General features: G+C 41.0%; 21 non-coding genes across 21 annotated transcripts; all 21 read left to right on the top strand.

The window, feature by feature from the left end:
* Nucleotides 1-351: 351 nt before the first annotated feature.
* On the top strand, nucleotides 352-470 carry LOC127943890 (5S ribosomal RNA). Its single transcript, XR_008150034.1, has one exon. It is a non-coding gene; the product is annotated as a 5S ribosomal RNA (ribosomal RNA).
* Nucleotides 471-847: 377 nt separating this feature from the next.
* LOC127943891 (5S ribosomal RNA) lies at nucleotides 848-966 on the top strand. The gene has a single exon (XR_008150035.1). It is a non-coding gene; the product is annotated as a 5S ribosomal RNA (ribosomal RNA).
* Nucleotides 967-1,323: 357 nt separating this feature from the next.
* Nucleotides 1,324-1,442, top strand: LOC127943925 (5S ribosomal RNA). Its single transcript, XR_008150067.1, has one exon. It is a non-coding gene; the product is annotated as a 5S ribosomal RNA (ribosomal RNA).
* Nucleotides 1,443-1,935: 493 nt separating this feature from the next.
* On the top strand, nucleotides 1,936-2,054 carry LOC127943522 (5S ribosomal RNA). Its single transcript, XR_008149724.1, has one exon. It is a non-coding gene; the product is annotated as a 5S ribosomal RNA (ribosomal RNA).
* Nucleotides 2,055-2,548: 494 nt separating this feature from the next.
* On the top strand, nucleotides 2,549-2,665 carry LOC127943578 (5S ribosomal RNA). Its single transcript, XR_008149780.1, has one exon. It is a non-coding gene; the product is annotated as a 5S ribosomal RNA (ribosomal RNA).
* A 372-nt stretch (nucleotides 2,666-3,037) lies between these two features.
* LOC127944060 (5S ribosomal RNA) lies at nucleotides 3,038-3,156 on the top strand. Its single transcript, XR_008150198.1, has one exon. It is a non-coding gene; the product is annotated as a 5S ribosomal RNA (ribosomal RNA).
* A 507-nt stretch (nucleotides 3,157-3,663) lies between these two features.
* Nucleotides 3,664-3,782, top strand: LOC127943892 (5S ribosomal RNA). Its single transcript, XR_008150036.1, has one exon. It is a non-coding gene; the product is annotated as a 5S ribosomal RNA (ribosomal RNA).
* A 378-nt stretch (nucleotides 3,783-4,160) lies between these two features.
* Nucleotides 4,161-4,279, top strand: LOC127943893 (5S ribosomal RNA). The gene has a single exon (XR_008150037.1). It is a non-coding gene; the product is annotated as a 5S ribosomal RNA (ribosomal RNA).
* A 361-nt stretch (nucleotides 4,280-4,640) lies between these two features.
* LOC127944061 (5S ribosomal RNA) lies at nucleotides 4,641-4,759 on the top strand. The gene has a single exon (XR_008150199.1). It is a non-coding gene; the product is annotated as a 5S ribosomal RNA (ribosomal RNA).
* A 494-nt stretch (nucleotides 4,760-5,253) lies between these two features.
* Nucleotides 5,254-5,372, top strand: LOC127943895 (5S ribosomal RNA). Its single transcript, XR_008150039.1, has one exon. It is a non-coding gene; the product is annotated as a 5S ribosomal RNA (ribosomal RNA).
* Nucleotides 5,373-6,275: 903 nt separating this feature from the next.
* Nucleotides 6,276-6,394, top strand: LOC127943809 (5S ribosomal RNA). Its single transcript, XR_008149958.1, has one exon. It is a non-coding gene; the product is annotated as a 5S ribosomal RNA (ribosomal RNA).
* A 493-nt stretch (nucleotides 6,395-6,887) lies between these two features.
* Nucleotides 6,888-7,006, top strand: LOC127943718 (5S ribosomal RNA). The gene has a single exon (XR_008149869.1). It is a non-coding gene; the product is annotated as a 5S ribosomal RNA (ribosomal RNA).
* Nucleotides 7,007-7,363: 357 nt separating this feature from the next.
* LOC127943903 (5S ribosomal RNA) lies at nucleotides 7,364-7,482 on the top strand. Its single transcript, XR_008150047.1, has one exon. It is a non-coding gene; the product is annotated as a 5S ribosomal RNA (ribosomal RNA).
* Nucleotides 7,483-7,849: 367 nt separating this feature from the next.
* Nucleotides 7,850-7,968, top strand: LOC127943520 (5S ribosomal RNA). Its single transcript, XR_008149722.1, has one exon. It is a non-coding gene; the product is annotated as a 5S ribosomal RNA (ribosomal RNA).
* Nucleotides 7,969-8,462: 494 nt separating this feature from the next.
* LOC127943896 (5S ribosomal RNA) lies at nucleotides 8,463-8,581 on the top strand. The gene has a single exon (XR_008150040.1). It is a non-coding gene; the product is annotated as a 5S ribosomal RNA (ribosomal RNA).
* A 903-nt stretch (nucleotides 8,582-9,484) lies between these two features.
* LOC127944132 (5S ribosomal RNA) lies at nucleotides 9,485-9,603 on the top strand. Its single transcript, XR_008150270.1, has one exon. It is a non-coding gene; the product is annotated as a 5S ribosomal RNA (ribosomal RNA).
* Nucleotides 9,604-10,096: 493 nt separating this feature from the next.
* LOC127943719 (5S ribosomal RNA) lies at nucleotides 10,097-10,215 on the top strand. The gene has a single exon (XR_008149870.1). It is a non-coding gene; the product is annotated as a 5S ribosomal RNA (ribosomal RNA).
* Nucleotides 10,216-10,572: 357 nt separating this feature from the next.
* On the top strand, nucleotides 10,573-10,691 carry LOC127943905 (5S ribosomal RNA). Its single transcript, XR_008150048.1, has one exon. It is a non-coding gene; the product is annotated as a 5S ribosomal RNA (ribosomal RNA).
* A 1,561-nt stretch (nucleotides 10,692-12,252) lies between these two features.
* On the top strand, nucleotides 12,253-12,370 carry LOC127943529 (5S ribosomal RNA). The gene has a single exon (XR_008149731.1). It is a non-coding gene; the product is annotated as a 5S ribosomal RNA (ribosomal RNA).
* Nucleotides 12,371-12,728: 358 nt separating this feature from the next.
* Nucleotides 12,729-12,847, top strand: LOC127943724 (5S ribosomal RNA). Its single transcript, XR_008149874.1, has one exon. It is a non-coding gene; the product is annotated as a 5S ribosomal RNA (ribosomal RNA).
* Nucleotides 12,848-13,216: 369 nt separating this feature from the next.
* Nucleotides 13,217-13,335, top strand: LOC127943725 (5S ribosomal RNA). The gene has a single exon (XR_008149875.1). It is a non-coding gene; the product is annotated as a 5S ribosomal RNA (ribosomal RNA).
* Nucleotides 13,336-14,452: the final 1,117 nt, after the last annotated feature.

Consider the following 14,452-nt stretch of genomic DNA (forward strand, 5'->3'; position numbering starts at 1 on the left):
TTTATATAATAATCTTGCAAAAAAATAGAGTCAATGCCCAATCTCTGAATATTAGCAGGTTTGGGCCTGGTTAGTACATGGATGGGAGACTGCCTGGGAATACCAGGTGCTTTAAACTTTTTGGAAAATTTCACGATTTATATAATAATCTTGCAAAAAAAAAAAAAAAAAAAAAAAAGTCAATGCCCGATCTCTGAATCTTACCAGGTTTAGGTCTGGTTAGTACTTGGATGAAAGACTGCCTAGGAATACCAGGCGCTTTAAGCTTTTGGGTTTTCTTTCCTACTTATATAATGTACTGGCGATTAGATGGGCTGGTCTTTAAATAGCCCTCTCTTTGCACCAGTCTTCGCTTACGGCCATACCAACCTGGCTATGCCAGATCTCGTCTGCTCTCGGAAGCTAAGCAGGTTTGGGCCTGGTTAGTACTTGGATGGGAGACCGCCTGGGAATACCAGGTGCTGTAAGCTTTTTGGAAACTTTTCACTTAGTATATAATAATTTTGCCAAAAAATAGAGTCAATGCCCGATCTCTTAATATTAGCAGGTTTGGGCCTGGTTAGTACATGGATGGGAGACTGCCTGGGAATACCAGGTGCTTTAAACTTTTTGGAAAATTTCACGATTTATATAATAATCTTGCAAAAAAAAAAAAAAAAAAAAAAAAAAAAAAAGTAAATGCCCGATCTCTGAATCTTACCAGGTTTAGGTCTGGTTAGTACTTGGATGAAAGACTGCCTAGGAATACCAGGCGCTTTAAGCTTTTGGGTTTTCTTTCCTACTTATATAATGTACTGGCGATTAGATGGGCTGGTCTTTAAATAGCCCTCTCTTTGCACCAGTCTTCGCTTACGGCCATACCAACCTGGCTATGCCAGATCTCGTCTGCTCTCGGAAGCTAAGCAGGTTTGGGCCTGGTTAGTACTTGGATGGGAGACCGCCTGGGAATACCAGGTGCTGTAAGCTTTTTGGAAACTTTTCACTTAGTATATAATAATTTGGCCAAAAAATAGAGTCAATGCCCGATCTCTAAATATTAGCAGGTTTGGGCCTGGTTAGTACATGGATGGGAGACTGCCTGGGAATACCAGGTGCTTTAAACTTTTTGGAAAATTTCACGATTTATATAATAATCTTGCAAAAAAATAGATTCAATGCCCGATCTCTGAATCTTAGCAGGTTTAGGTCTGGTTAGTACTTGGATGAGAGACTGCCTAGGAATACCAGGTGCTTTAAGCTTTTGGGTTTTCTTTCCTACTTATATAATGTACTGTCGATTAGATGGGCTGGTCTTTAAATAGCCCTCTCTTTGGAGCAATTTTCGCTTACGGCCATACCAACCTGGCTATGCCCGATCTCGTCTGGTCTTGGAAGCTAAGCAGGTTTGGGCCTGTTTAGTACTTGGATGGGAGACCGCCTGGGAATACCAGGTGCTGTAAGCTTTTTGGAAACTTTTCACTTAGTATATAATAATTTTGCCAAAAAATAGAGTCAATGCCCAATCTGTGAATATTAGCAGGTTTGGGCCTGGTTAGTACATGGATGGGAGACTGCCTGGGAATACCAGGTGCTTTAAACTTTTTGGAAAATTTCACGATTTATATAATAATCTTGCAAAAAATAGATTCAATGCCCGATCTCTGAATCTTACCAGGTTTAGGTCTGGTTAGTACTTGGATGAGAGACTGCCTAGGAATACCAGGTGCTTTAAGCTTTTTGGAAATGTTTCACTTAGCATATAATAATTTTGCTAAAAAATAGATTCAATGCCCGATCTCTGAATCTTAGCAGGTTTAGGTCTGGTTAGTACTTGGATGAGAAACTGCCTAGGAATACCAGGTGCTTTAAGCTTTTGGGTTTTCTTTCCTACTTATATAATGTACTGGCGATTAGATGGGCTGGTCTTTAAATAGCCCTCTCTTTGCAGCAGTCTTCGCTTACGGCCATACCAACCTGGCTATGCCCGATCTCGTCTGCTCTCAGAAGCTAAGCAGGTTTGGGCCTGGTTAGTACTTGGATGTGAGACCGCCTGGGAATACCAGGTGCTGTAAGCTTTTTGGAAACTTTTCACTTAGTATATAATAATTTTGCCAAAAAATAGAGTCAATGCCCGATCTCTGAATATTAGCAGGTTTGGGCCTGGTTAGTACATGGATGGGAGACTGCCTGGGAATACCAGGTGCTTTAAACTTTTTGGAAAATTTCACGATTTATATAATAATCTTGCAAAAAAATAGATTCAATGCCCGATCTCTGAATCTTACCAGGTTTAGGTCTGGTTAGTACTTGGATGAGAGACTGCCTAGGAATACCAGGTGCTTTAAGCTTTTTGGAAATGTTTCACTTAGCATATAATAATTTTGCTAAAAAATAGATTCAATGCCCGATCTCTGAATCTTAGCAGGTTTAGGTCTGGTTAGTACTTGGATGAGAGACTGCCTAGGAATACCAGGTGCTTTAAGCTTTTGGGTTTTCTTTCCTACTTATATAATGTACTGGCGATTAGATGGGCTGGTCTTTAAATAGCCCTCTCTTTGCAGCAGTCTTCGCTTACGGCCATACCAACCTGGCTATGCCCGATCTCGTCTGCTCTCAGAAGCTAAACAGGTTTGGGCCTGGTTAGTACTTGGATGGGACCCCCTGGGAATACCAGGTGCTGTAAGCTTTTTGGAAACTTTTCACTTAGTATATAATAATTTTGCCAAAAAATAGAGTCAATGCCCGATCTCTGAATATTAGCAGGTTTGGGCCTGGTTAGTACATGGATGGGAAACTGCCTGGGAATATCAGGTGCTTTAAACTTTTTGGAAAATTTCACGATTTATATAATAATCTTGCAAAAAAAAAAAAAAAAAAAAAAAAGAGTCAATGCCCGATCTCTGAATCTTACCAGGTTTAGGTCTGGTTAGTACTTGGATGAAAGACTGCCTAGGAATACCCGGTGCTTTAAGCTTTTGGGTTTTCTTTCCTACTTATATAATGTACTGGCGATTAGATGGGCTGGTCTTTAAATAGCCTTCTCTTTGCAGCAATCTTCGCTTACGGCCATACCAACCTGGCTATGCGCGATCTCGTCTGCTCTCGGAAGCTAAGCAGGTTTGGGCCTGGTTAGTACTTGCATGGGAGACCGCCTGGGAATACCAGGTGCTGTAAGCTTTTTGGAAACTTTTCACTTAGTATATAATAATTTTGCCAAAAAAATAGAGTCAATGCCCAATCTGTGAATATTAGCAGGTTTGGGCCTGGTTAGTACATGGATGGGAGACTGCCTGGGAATACCAGGTGCTTTAAACTTTTTGGAAAATTTCACGATTTATATAATAATCTTGCAAAAAAATAGAGTCAATGCCCAATCTCTGAATATTAGCAGGTTTGGGCCTGGTTAGTACATGGATGGGAGACTGCCTGGGAATACCAGGTGCTTTAAACTTTTTGGAAAATTTCACGATTTATATAATAATCTTGCAAAAAAAAAAAAAAAAAAAAAAAAGTCAATGCCCGATCTCTGAATCTTACCAGGTTTAGGTCTGGTTAGTACTTGGATGAAAGACTGCCTAGGAATACCAGGCGCTTTAAGCTTTTGGGTTTTCTTTCCTACTTATATAATGTACTGGCGATTAGATGGGCTGGTCTTTAAATAGCCCTCTCTTTGCACCAGTCTTCGCTTACGGCCATACCAACCTGGCTATGCCAGATCTCGTCTGCTCTCGGAAGCTAAGCAGGTTTGGGCCTGGTTAGTACTTGGATGGGAGACCGCCTGGGAATACCAGGTGCTGTAAGCTTTTTGGAAACTTTTCACTTAGTATATAATAATTTTGCCAAAAAATAGAGTCAATGCCCGATCTCTTAATATTAGCAGGTTTGGGCCTGGTTAGTACATGGATGGGAGACTGCCTGGGAATACCAGGTGCTTTAAACTTTTTGGAAAATTTCACGATTTATATAATAATCTTGCAAAAAAAAAAAAAAAAAAAAAAAAAAAAAAAAGTAAATGCCCGATCTCTGAATCTTACCAGGTTTAGGTCTGGTTAGTACTTGGATGAAAGACTGCCTAGGAATACCAGGCGCTTTAAGCTTTTGGGTTTTCTTTCCTACTTATATAATGTACTGGCGATTAGATGGGCTGGTCTTTAAATAGCCCTCTCTTTGCACCAGTCTTCGCTTACGGCCATACCAACCTGGCTATGCCAGATCTCGTCTGCTCTCGGAAGCTAAGCAGGTTTGGGCCTGGTTAGTACTTGGATGGGAGACCGCCTGGGAATACCAGGTGCTGTAAGCTTTTTGGAAACTTTTCACTTAGTATATAATAATTTTGCCAAAAAATAGAGTCAATGCCCGATCTCTTAATATTAGCAGGTTTGGGCCTGGTTAGTACATGGATGGGAGACTGCCTGGGAATACCAGGTGCTTTAAACTTTTTGGAAAATTTCACGATTTATATAATAATCTTGCAAAAAAAAAAAAAAAGTAAATGCCCGATCTCTGAATCTTAGCAGGTTTAGGTCTGGTTAGTACTTGGATGAGAGACTGCCTAGGAATACCAGGTGCTTTAAGCTTTTGGGTTTTCTTTCCTACTTATATAATGTACTGGCGATTAGATGGGCTGGTCTTTAAATAGCCTTCTCTTTGCAGCAGTCTTCGCTTACGGCCATACCAACCTGGCTATGCGCGATCTCGTCTGCTCTCGGAAGCTAAGCAGGTTTGGGCCTGGTTAGTACTTGCATGGGAGACCGCCTGGGAATACCAGGTGCTGTAAGCTTTTTGGAAACTTTTCACTTAGTATATAATAATTTTGCCAAAAAATAGAGTCAATGCCCAATCTGTGAATATTAGCAGGTTTGGGCCTGGTTAGTACATGGATGGGAGACTGCCTGGGAATACCAGGTGCTTTAAACTTTTTGGAAAATTTCACGATTTATATAATAATCTTGCAAAAAAATAGATTCAATGCCCGATCTCTGAATCTTAGCAGGTTTAGGTCTGGTTAGTACTTGGATGAGAGACTGCCTAGGAATACCAGGTGCTTTAAGCTTTTTGGAAATGTTTCACTTAGCATATAATAATTTTGCTAAAAAATAGATTCAATGCTCGATCTCTGAATCTTAGCAGGTTTAGGTCTGGTTAGTACTTGGATGAGAAACTGCCTAGGAATACCAGGTGCTTTAAGCTTTTGGGTTTTCTTTCCTACTTATATAATGTACTGGCGATTAGATGGGCTGGTCTTTAAATAGCCCTCTCTTTGCAGCAGTCTTCGCTTACGGCCATACCAACCTGGCTATGCCCGATCTCGTCTGCTCTCAGAAGCTAAGCAGGTTTGGGCCTGGTTAGTACTTGGATGGGAGACCGCCTGGGAATACCAGGTGCTGTAAGCTTTTTGGAAACTTTTCACTTAGTATATAATAATTTTGCCAAAAAATAGAGTCAATGCCCGATTTCTGAATATTAGCAGGTTTGGGCCTGGTTAGTACATGGATGGGAGACTGCCTGGGAATACCAGGTGCTTTAAACTTTTTGGAAAATTTCACGATTTATATAATAATCTTGCAAAAAAATAGATTCAATGCCCGATCTCTGAATATTAGCAGGTTTGGGCCTGGTTAGTACATGGATGGGAGACTGCCTGGGAATACCAGGTGCTTTAAACTTTTTGGAAAATTTCACGATTTATATAATAATCTTGCAAAAAAATAGAGTCAATGCCCAATCTCTGAATATTAGCTTTTGGGTTTTCTTTCCTACTTATATAATGTACTGGCGATTAGATGGGCTGGTCTTTAAATAGCCTTCTCTTTGTAGCAGTCTTCGCTTACGGCCATACCAACCTGGCTATGCGCGATCTCGTCTGCTCTCGGAAGCTAAGCAGGTTTGGGCTAGTACATGGATGGGAGACTGCCTGGGAATACCAGGTGCTTTAAACTTTTTGGAAAATTTCACGATTTATATAATAATCTTGCAAAAATATAGATTCAATGCCCGATCTCTGAATCTTACCAGGTTTAGGTCTGGTTAGTACTTGGATGAGAGACTGCCTAGGAATACCAGGTGCTTTAAGCTTTTTGGAAATGTTTCACTTAGCATATAATAATCTTGCAAAAAAATAGATTCAATGCCCGATCTCTGAATCTTAGCAGGTTTAGGTCTGGTTAGTACTTGGATGAGAGACTGCCTAGGAATACCAGGTGCTTTAAGCTTTTGGGTTTTCTTTCCTACTTATATAATGTACTGTCGATTAGATGGGCTGGTCTTTAAATAGCCCTCTCTTTGGAGCAATTTTCGCTTACGGCCATACCAACCTGGCTATCCCCGATCTCGTCTGGTCTTGGAAGCTAAGCAGGTTTGGGCCTGGTTAGTACTTGGATGGGAGACCGCCTGGGAATACCAGGTGCTGTAAGCTTTTTGGAAACTTTTCACTTAGTATATAATAATTTTGCAAAAAATAGAGTCAATGCCCAATCTGTGAATATTAGCAGGTTTGGGCCTGGTTAGTACATGGATGGGAGACTGCCTGGGAATACCAGGTGCTTTAAACTTTTTGGAAAATTTCACGATTTATATAATAATCTTGCAAAAAAATAGATTCAATGCCCGATCTCTGAATCTTACCAGGTTTAGGTCTGGTTAGTACTTGGATGAGAGACTGCCTAGGAATACCAGGTGCTTTAAGCTTTTTGGAAATGTTTCACTTAGCATATAATAATTTTGCTAAAAAATAGATTCAATGCCCGATCTCTGAATCTTAGCAGGTTTAGGTCTGGTTAGTACTTGGATGAGAAACTGCCTAGGAATACCAGGTGCTTTAAGCTTTTGGGTTTTCTTTCCTACTTATATAATGTACTGGCAATTAGATGGTCTGGTCTTTAAATAGCCCTCTCTTTGCAGCAGTTTTCGCTTACGGCCATACTAACCTGGCTATGCCCGATCTCGTCTGCTCTCGGAAGCTAAGCAGGTTTGGGCCTGGTTAGTACTTGGATGGGAGACCGCCTGGGAATACCAGGTGCTGTAAGCTTTTTGGAAACTTTTCACTTAGTATATAATAATTTTGCCAAAAAATAGAGTCAATGCCCGATCTCTGAATATTAGCAGGTTTGGGCCTGGTTAGTACATGGATGGGAGACTGCCTGGGAATACCAGGTGCTTTAAACTTTTTGGAAAATTTCACGATTTATATAATAATCTTGCAAAAAAATAGATTCAATGCCCGATCTCTGAATCTTAGCAGGTTTAGGTCTGGTTAGTACTTGGATGAGAGACTGCCTAGGAATACCAGGTGCTTTAAGCTTTTGGGTTTTCTTTCCTACTTATATAATGTACTGGCGATTAGATGGGCTGGTCTTTAAATAGCCCTCTCTTTGCAGCAGTCTTCGCTTACGGCCATACCAACCTGGCTCTGCCCGATCTCGTCTGCTCTCGGAAGCTAAACAGGTTTGGGCCTGATTAGTACTTGGATGGGAGACCGCCTGGGAATACCAGGTGCTGTAAGCTTTTTGGAAACTTTTCACTTAGTATGTAATAATTTTGCCAAAAAATAGAGTCAATGCCCGATCTCTGAATATTAGCAGGTTTGGGCCTGGTTAGTACATGGATGGGAGACTGCCTGGGAATACCAGGTGCTTTAAACTTTTTGGAAAATTTCACGATTTATATAATAATCTTGCAAAAAAAAAAAAAAAAAAAAAGTCAATGCCCGATCTCTGAATCTTAGCAGGTTTAGGTCTGGTTAGTACTTGGATGAGAGACTGCCTAGGAATACCAGGTGCTTTAAGCTTTTGGGTTTTCTTTCCTACTTATATAATGTACTGGCGATTAGATGGGCTGGTCTTTAAATAGCCTTCTCTTTGCAGCAGTCTTCGCTTACGGCCATACCAACCTGGCTATGCGCGATCTCGTCTGCTTTCGGAAGCTAAGCAGGTTTGGGCCTGGTTAGTACTTGCATGGGAGACCGCCTGGGAATACCAGGTGCTGTAAGCTTTTTGGAAACTTTTCACTTAGTATATAATAATTTTGCCAAAAAATAGAGTCAATGCCCAATCTGTGAATATTAGCAGGTTTGGGCCTGGTTAGTACATGGATGGGAGACTGCCTGGGAATACCAGGTGCTTTAAACTTTTTGGAAAATTTCACGATTTATATAATAATCTTGCAAAAAAATAGATTCAATGCCCGATCTCTGAATCTTAGCAGGTTTAGGTCTGGTTAGTACTTGGATGAGAGACTGCCTAGGAATACCAGGTGCTTTAAGCTTTTTGGAAATGTTTCACTTAGCATATAATAATTTTGCTAAAAAATAGATTCAATGCCCGATCTCTGAATCTTAGCAGGTTTAGGTCTGGTTAGTACTTGGATGAGAAACTGCCTAGGAATACCAGGTGCTTTAAGCTTTTGGGTTTTCTTTCCTACTTATATAATGTACTGGCGATTAGATGGGCTGGTCTTTAAATAGCCCTCTCTTTGCAGCAGTCTTCGCTTACGGCCATACCAACCTGGCTATGCCCGATCTCGTCTGCTCTCAGAAGCTAAGCAGGTTTGGGCCTGGTTAGTACTTGGATGGGAGACCGCCTGGGAATACCAGGTGCTGTAAGCTTTTTGGAAACTTTTCACTTAGTATATAATAATTTTGCCAAAAAATAGAGTCAATGCCCGATTTCTGAATATTAGCAGGTTTGGGCCTGGTTAGTACATGGATGGGAGACTGCCTGGGAATACCAGGTGCTTTAAACTTTTTGGAAAATTTCACGATTTATATAATAATCTTGCAAAAAAATAGATTCAATGCCCGATCTCTGAATATTAGCAGGTTTGGGCCTGGTTAGTACATGGATGGGAGACTGCCTGGGAATACCAGGTGCTTTAAACTTTTTGGAAAATTTCACGATTTATATAATAATCTTGCAAAAAAATAGAGTCAATGCCCGATCTCTGAATATTAGCTTTTGGGTTTTCTTTCCTACTTATATAATGTACTGGCGATTAGATGGGCTGGTCTTTAAATAGCCTTCTCTTTGTAGCAGTCTTCGCTTACGGCCATACCAACCTGGCTATGCGCGATCTCGTCTGCTCTCGGAAGCTAAGCAGGTTTGGGCTAGTACATGGATGGGAGACTGCCTGGGAATACCAGGTGCTTTAAACTTTTTGGAAAATTTCACGATTTATATAATAATCTTGCAAAAATATAGATTCAATGCCCGATCTCTGAATCTTACCAGGTTTAGGTCTGGTTAGTACTTGGATGAGAGACTGCCTAGGAATACCAGGTGCTTTAAGCTTTTTGGAAATGTTTCACTTAGCATATAATAATCTTGCAAAAAAATAGATTCAATGCCCGATCTCTGAATCTTAGCAGGTTTAGGTCTGGTTAGTACTTGGATGAGAGACTGCCTAGGAATACCAGGTGCTTTAAGCTTTTGGGTTTTCTTTCCTACTTATATAATGTACTGTCGATTAGATGGGCTGGTCTTTAAATAGCCCTCTCTTTGGAGCAATTTTCGCTTACGGCCATACCAACCTGGCTATCCCCGATCTCGTCTGGTCTTGGAAGCTAACCAGGTTTGGGCCTGGTTAGTACTTGGATGGGAGACCGCCTGGGAATACCAGGTGCTGTAAGCTTTTTGGAAACTTTTCACTTAGTATATAATAATTTTGCAAAAAATAGAGTCAATGCCCAATCTGTGAATATTAGCAGGTTTGGGCCTGGTTAGTACATGGATGGGAGACTGCCTGGGAATACCAGGTGCTTTAAACTTTTTGGAAAATTTCACGATTTATATAATAATCTTGCAAAAAAATAGATTCAATGCCCGATCTCTGAATCTTACCAGGTTTAGGTCTGGTTAGTACTTGGATGAGAGACTGCCTAGGAATACCAGGTGCTTTAAGCTTTTTGGAAATGTTTCACTTAGCATATAATAATTTTGCTAAAAAATAGATTCAATGCCCGATCTCTGAATCTTAGCAGGTTTAGGTCTGGTTAGTACTTGGATGAGAAACTGCCTAGGAATACCAGGTGCTTTAAGCTTTTGGGTTTTCTTTCCTACTTATATAATGTACTGGCAATTAGATGGTCTGGTCTTTAAATAGCCCTCTCTTTGCAGCAGTTTTCGCTTACGGCCATACTAACCTGGCTATGCCCGATCTCGTCTGCTCTCGGAAGCTAAGCAGGTTTGGGCCTGGTTAGTACTTGGATGGGAGACCGCCTGGGAATACCAGGTGCTGTAAGCTTTTTGGAAACTTTTCACTTAGTATATAATAATTTTGCCAAAAAATAGAGTCAATGCCCGATCTCTGAATATTAGCAGGTTTGGGCCTGGTTAGTACATGGATGGGAGACTGCCTGGGAATACCAGGTGCTTTAAACTTTTTGGAAAATTTCACGATTTATATAATAATCTTGCAAAAAAATAGATTCAATGCCCGATCTCTGAATCTTAGCAGGTTTAGGTCTGGTTAGTACTTGGATGAGAGACTGCCTAGGAATACCAGGTGCTTTAAGCTTTTGGGTTTTCTTTCCTACTTATATAATGTACTGGCGATTAGATGGGCTGGTCTTTAAATAGCCCTCTCTTTGCAGCAGTCTTCGCTTACGGCCATACCAACCTGGCTCTGCCCGATCTCGTCTGCTCTCGGAAGCTAAACAGGTTTGGGCCTGATTAGTACTTGGATGGGAGACCGCCTGGGAATACCAGGTGCTGTAAGCTTTTTGGAAACTTTTCACTTAGTATGTAATAATTTTGCCAAAAAATAGAGTCAATGCCCGATCTCTGAATATTAGCAGGTTTGGGCCTGGTTAGTACATGGATGGGAGACTGCCTGGGAATACCAGGTGCTTTAAACTTTTTGGAAAATTTCACGATTTATATAATAATCTTGCAAAAAAAAAAAAAAAAAAAAAGTCAATGCCCGATCTCTGAATCTTAGCAGGTTTAGGTCTGGTTAGTACTTGGATGAGAGACTGCCTAGGAATACCAGGTGCTTTAAAGGGGGGGTGAAATGCTATTTCATGCATACTGAGTTTTTTACACTGTTAAAGAGTTGGATTCCCATGCTAAACATGGACAAAGTTTCAAAAATTAAGTTGTATGTTTGAAGGAGTATTTCTGTTCCAAAAATACTCCTTCCGGTTTGTCACAAGTTTCGGAAAGTTTTTTTCGAGTATGGCTCTGTGTGACGTTAGATGGAGCGGAATTTCCTTATATGGGTGCTAAGGGCGCGTCTGCCGGAAGAGCGCGCGCTCCCGTATAGCAGAGCAGAGAGAGGCTGTGCACAGACAATCACTGATCACAGCGAGAGCGTCGCGAAATGTCACAAAAGGAGTGTGTTTTTGGTTGCCAGGGCAAGACAACCCTGCACAGATTACCAAAAGAGAAACAGCATTAAGGGACCAGTGGATGGAGTTTATTTTTACAGAGCATCAACGGAGTTGTGCAAGTGTTTGTGTTTGTTCCCTGCATTTCGAAGATGCTTGTTTTACAAACAAGGTCCAGGTTGACGCTGGATTTGCACATCGTTTATTTCTTAAGGATAATGCAATCCCAACGAAAAAGGGTCACGATCGTGTGTTGGAACCGCAGGCGGTGAGTAAAACTGCTTCAAATATCTCTGTGTTGTTAACTTAGCAATCAGCAAGCACATCAAGTAAACAACATGCGATGTTGTTATCAAACTGCACGAGTAAAACTGCTTCAAATATCTCTTTGTTGTTAACTTAGCTATCAGTGCGTAAGCACATCAAGTAAACAACATGCGATGTTTTTATCAAACTGCACTTTCCACATGTACAGCTTAAAAGAAAAAAAAAAAAAAAGACGACAAAGTGGAACTTAGTCATTTTCCAAAACCGCTAAGCAAATATATACAGTTTCAGTACATACCACATAGAGAAGCCTTTGCTGATGCTGCTCTTGTTAAATTTCAGCCTCTGGATCTGTGTCACAGCTTCCAGACGCGCTCAACGCAAAAGCCTACTGGCGCACGTGATTCTTTAGCTCCGCCCACACGTCACGCCTCTAGGCACTCGTGCTTTTCCGGGAAAAATCGGTACAGACTATCTTTCTCTTATGAATATAATAAAACTAAAGACTTTTTGGAGTTATGAAGGATGCAGTACTACTCTATAGGTACTCTAGATTAACAGGATATTGAGTGAAAACAAGCATTTCACCCCCCCTTTAAGCTTTTGGGTTTTCTTTCCTACTTATATAATGTACTGGCGATTAGATGGGCTGGTCTTTAAATAGCTCTCTCTTTGCAGCAGTCTTCGCTTACGGCCATACCAACCTGGCTATGCCTGATCTCGTCTGCTCTCGGAAGCTAAGCAGGTTTGGCCTGGTTAGTACTTGGATGGGAGACCGCCTGGGAATACCAGGTGCTGTAAGCTTTTTGGAAACTTTTCACTTAGTATATAATAATATTGCAAAAAAATAGATTCAATGCCCGATCTCTGAATCTTACCAGGTTTCGTTCTGGTTAGTACTTGGATGAGAGACTGCCTAGGAATACCAGGTGCTTTAAGCTTTTTGGAAATGTTTCACTTAGCATATAATAATTTTGCTAAAAAATAGATTCAATGCCCGATCTCTGAATCTTAGCAGGTTTAGGTCTGGTTAGTACTTGGATGAGAGACTGCCTAGGAATACCAGGTGCTTTAAGCTTTTGGGTTTTCTTTCCTACTTATATAATGTACTGGCGATTAGATGGGCTGGTCTTTAAATAGCCCTCTCTTTGCAGCAGTCTTCGCTTACGGCCATACCAACCTGGCTCTGCCCGATCTCGTCTGCTCTCGGAAGCTAAGCAGGTTTGGGCCTGATTAGTACTTGGATGGGAGACCGCCTGGGAATACCAGGTGCTGTAAGCTTTTTGGAAACTTTTCACTTAGTATATAATAATTTTGCCAAACAATAGAGTCAATGCCCGATCTCTGAATATTAGCAGGTTTGGGCCTGGTTAGTACATGGATGGGAGACTGCCTGGGAATACCAGGTGCTTTAAACTTTTTGGAAAATTTCACGATTTATATAATAATCTTGCAAAAAAAAAAAAAAAAAAAAAAGTCAATGCCCGATCTCTGAATCTTAAGCAGGTTCAGGTCTGGTTAGGACTTGGATGAGAGACTGCCTAGGAATACCAGGTGCTTTAAGCTTTTGGGTTTTCTTTCCTACTTATATAATGTACTGGCGATTAGATGGGCTGGTCTTTAAATAGCCCTCTCTTTGCAGCAGTCTTCGCTTACGGCCATACCAACCTGGCTCTGCCCGATCTCGTCTGCTCTCGGAAGCTAAGCAGGTTTGGGCCTGATTAGTACTTGGATGGGAGACCGCCTGGGAATACCAGGTGCTGTAAGCTTTTTGGAAACTTTTCACTTAGTATATAATAATTTTGCCAAAAAATAGAGTCAATGCCAGATCTCTGAATATTAGCAGGTTTGGGCCTGGTTAGTACATGGATGGGAGACTGCCTGGGAATACCAGGTGCTTTAAACTTTTTGGAAAATTTCACGATTTATATAATAATCTTGCAAAAAAAAAAAAAAAAGTCAATGCCCGATCTCTGAATCTTAGCAGGTTTAGGTCTGGTTAGTACTTGGATGAGAGACTGCCTAGGAAAACCAGGTGCTTTAAAGGGGGGGTGAAATGCTATTTCATGCATACTGAGTTTTTTACACTGTTAAAGAGTTGGATTCCCATGCTAAACATGGACAAAGTTTCAAAAATTAAGTTGTATGTTTGAAGGAGTATTTCTGTTCCAAAAATACTCCTTCCGGTTTGTCACAAGTTTCGGAAAGTTTTTTTCGAGTGTGGCTCTGTGTGACGTTAGATGGAGCAGACTTTCCTTATATGGGTGCTAAGGGCGCGTCTGCCGGAAGAGCGCGCGCTCCCGTAAAGCAGAGCAGAGAGAGGCTGTGCACAGACAATCACTGATCACAGCGAGAGCGTCGCGAAATGTCACAAAAGGAGTGTGTTTTTGGTTGCCAGGGCAAGACAACCCTGCACAGATTACCAAAAGAGAAACAGCATTAAGGGACCAGTGGATGGAGTTTATTTTTACAGAGCATCAACGGAGTTGTGCAAGTGTTTGTGTTTGTTCCCTGCATTTCGAAGATGCTTGTTTTACAAACAAGGTCCAGGTTGACGCTGGATTTGCACATCGTTTATTTCTTAAGGATAATGCAATCCCAACGAAAAAGGGTCACGATCGTGTGTTGGAACCGCAGGCGGTGAGTAAAACTGCTTCAAATATCTCTGTGTTGTTAACTTAGCAATCAGCAAGCACATCAAGTAAACAACATGCGATGTTGTTATCAAACTGCACGAGTAAAACTGCTTCAAATATCTCTTTGTTGTTAACTTAGCTATCAGTGCGTAAGCACATCAAGTAAACAACATGCGATGTTTTTATCAAACTGCACTTTCCACATGTACAGCTTAAAAGAAAAAAAAAAAAAAAGACGACAAAGTGGAAC

This window comes from Carassius gibelio, chromosome A22, assembly GCF_023724105.1.
Source record: "Carassius gibelio isolate Cgi1373 ecotype wild population from Czech Republic chromosome A22, carGib1.2-hapl.c, whole genome shotgun sequence".
NCBI lineage: Eukaryota > Metazoa > Chordata > Actinopteri > Cypriniformes > Cyprinidae > Carassius > Carassius gibelio.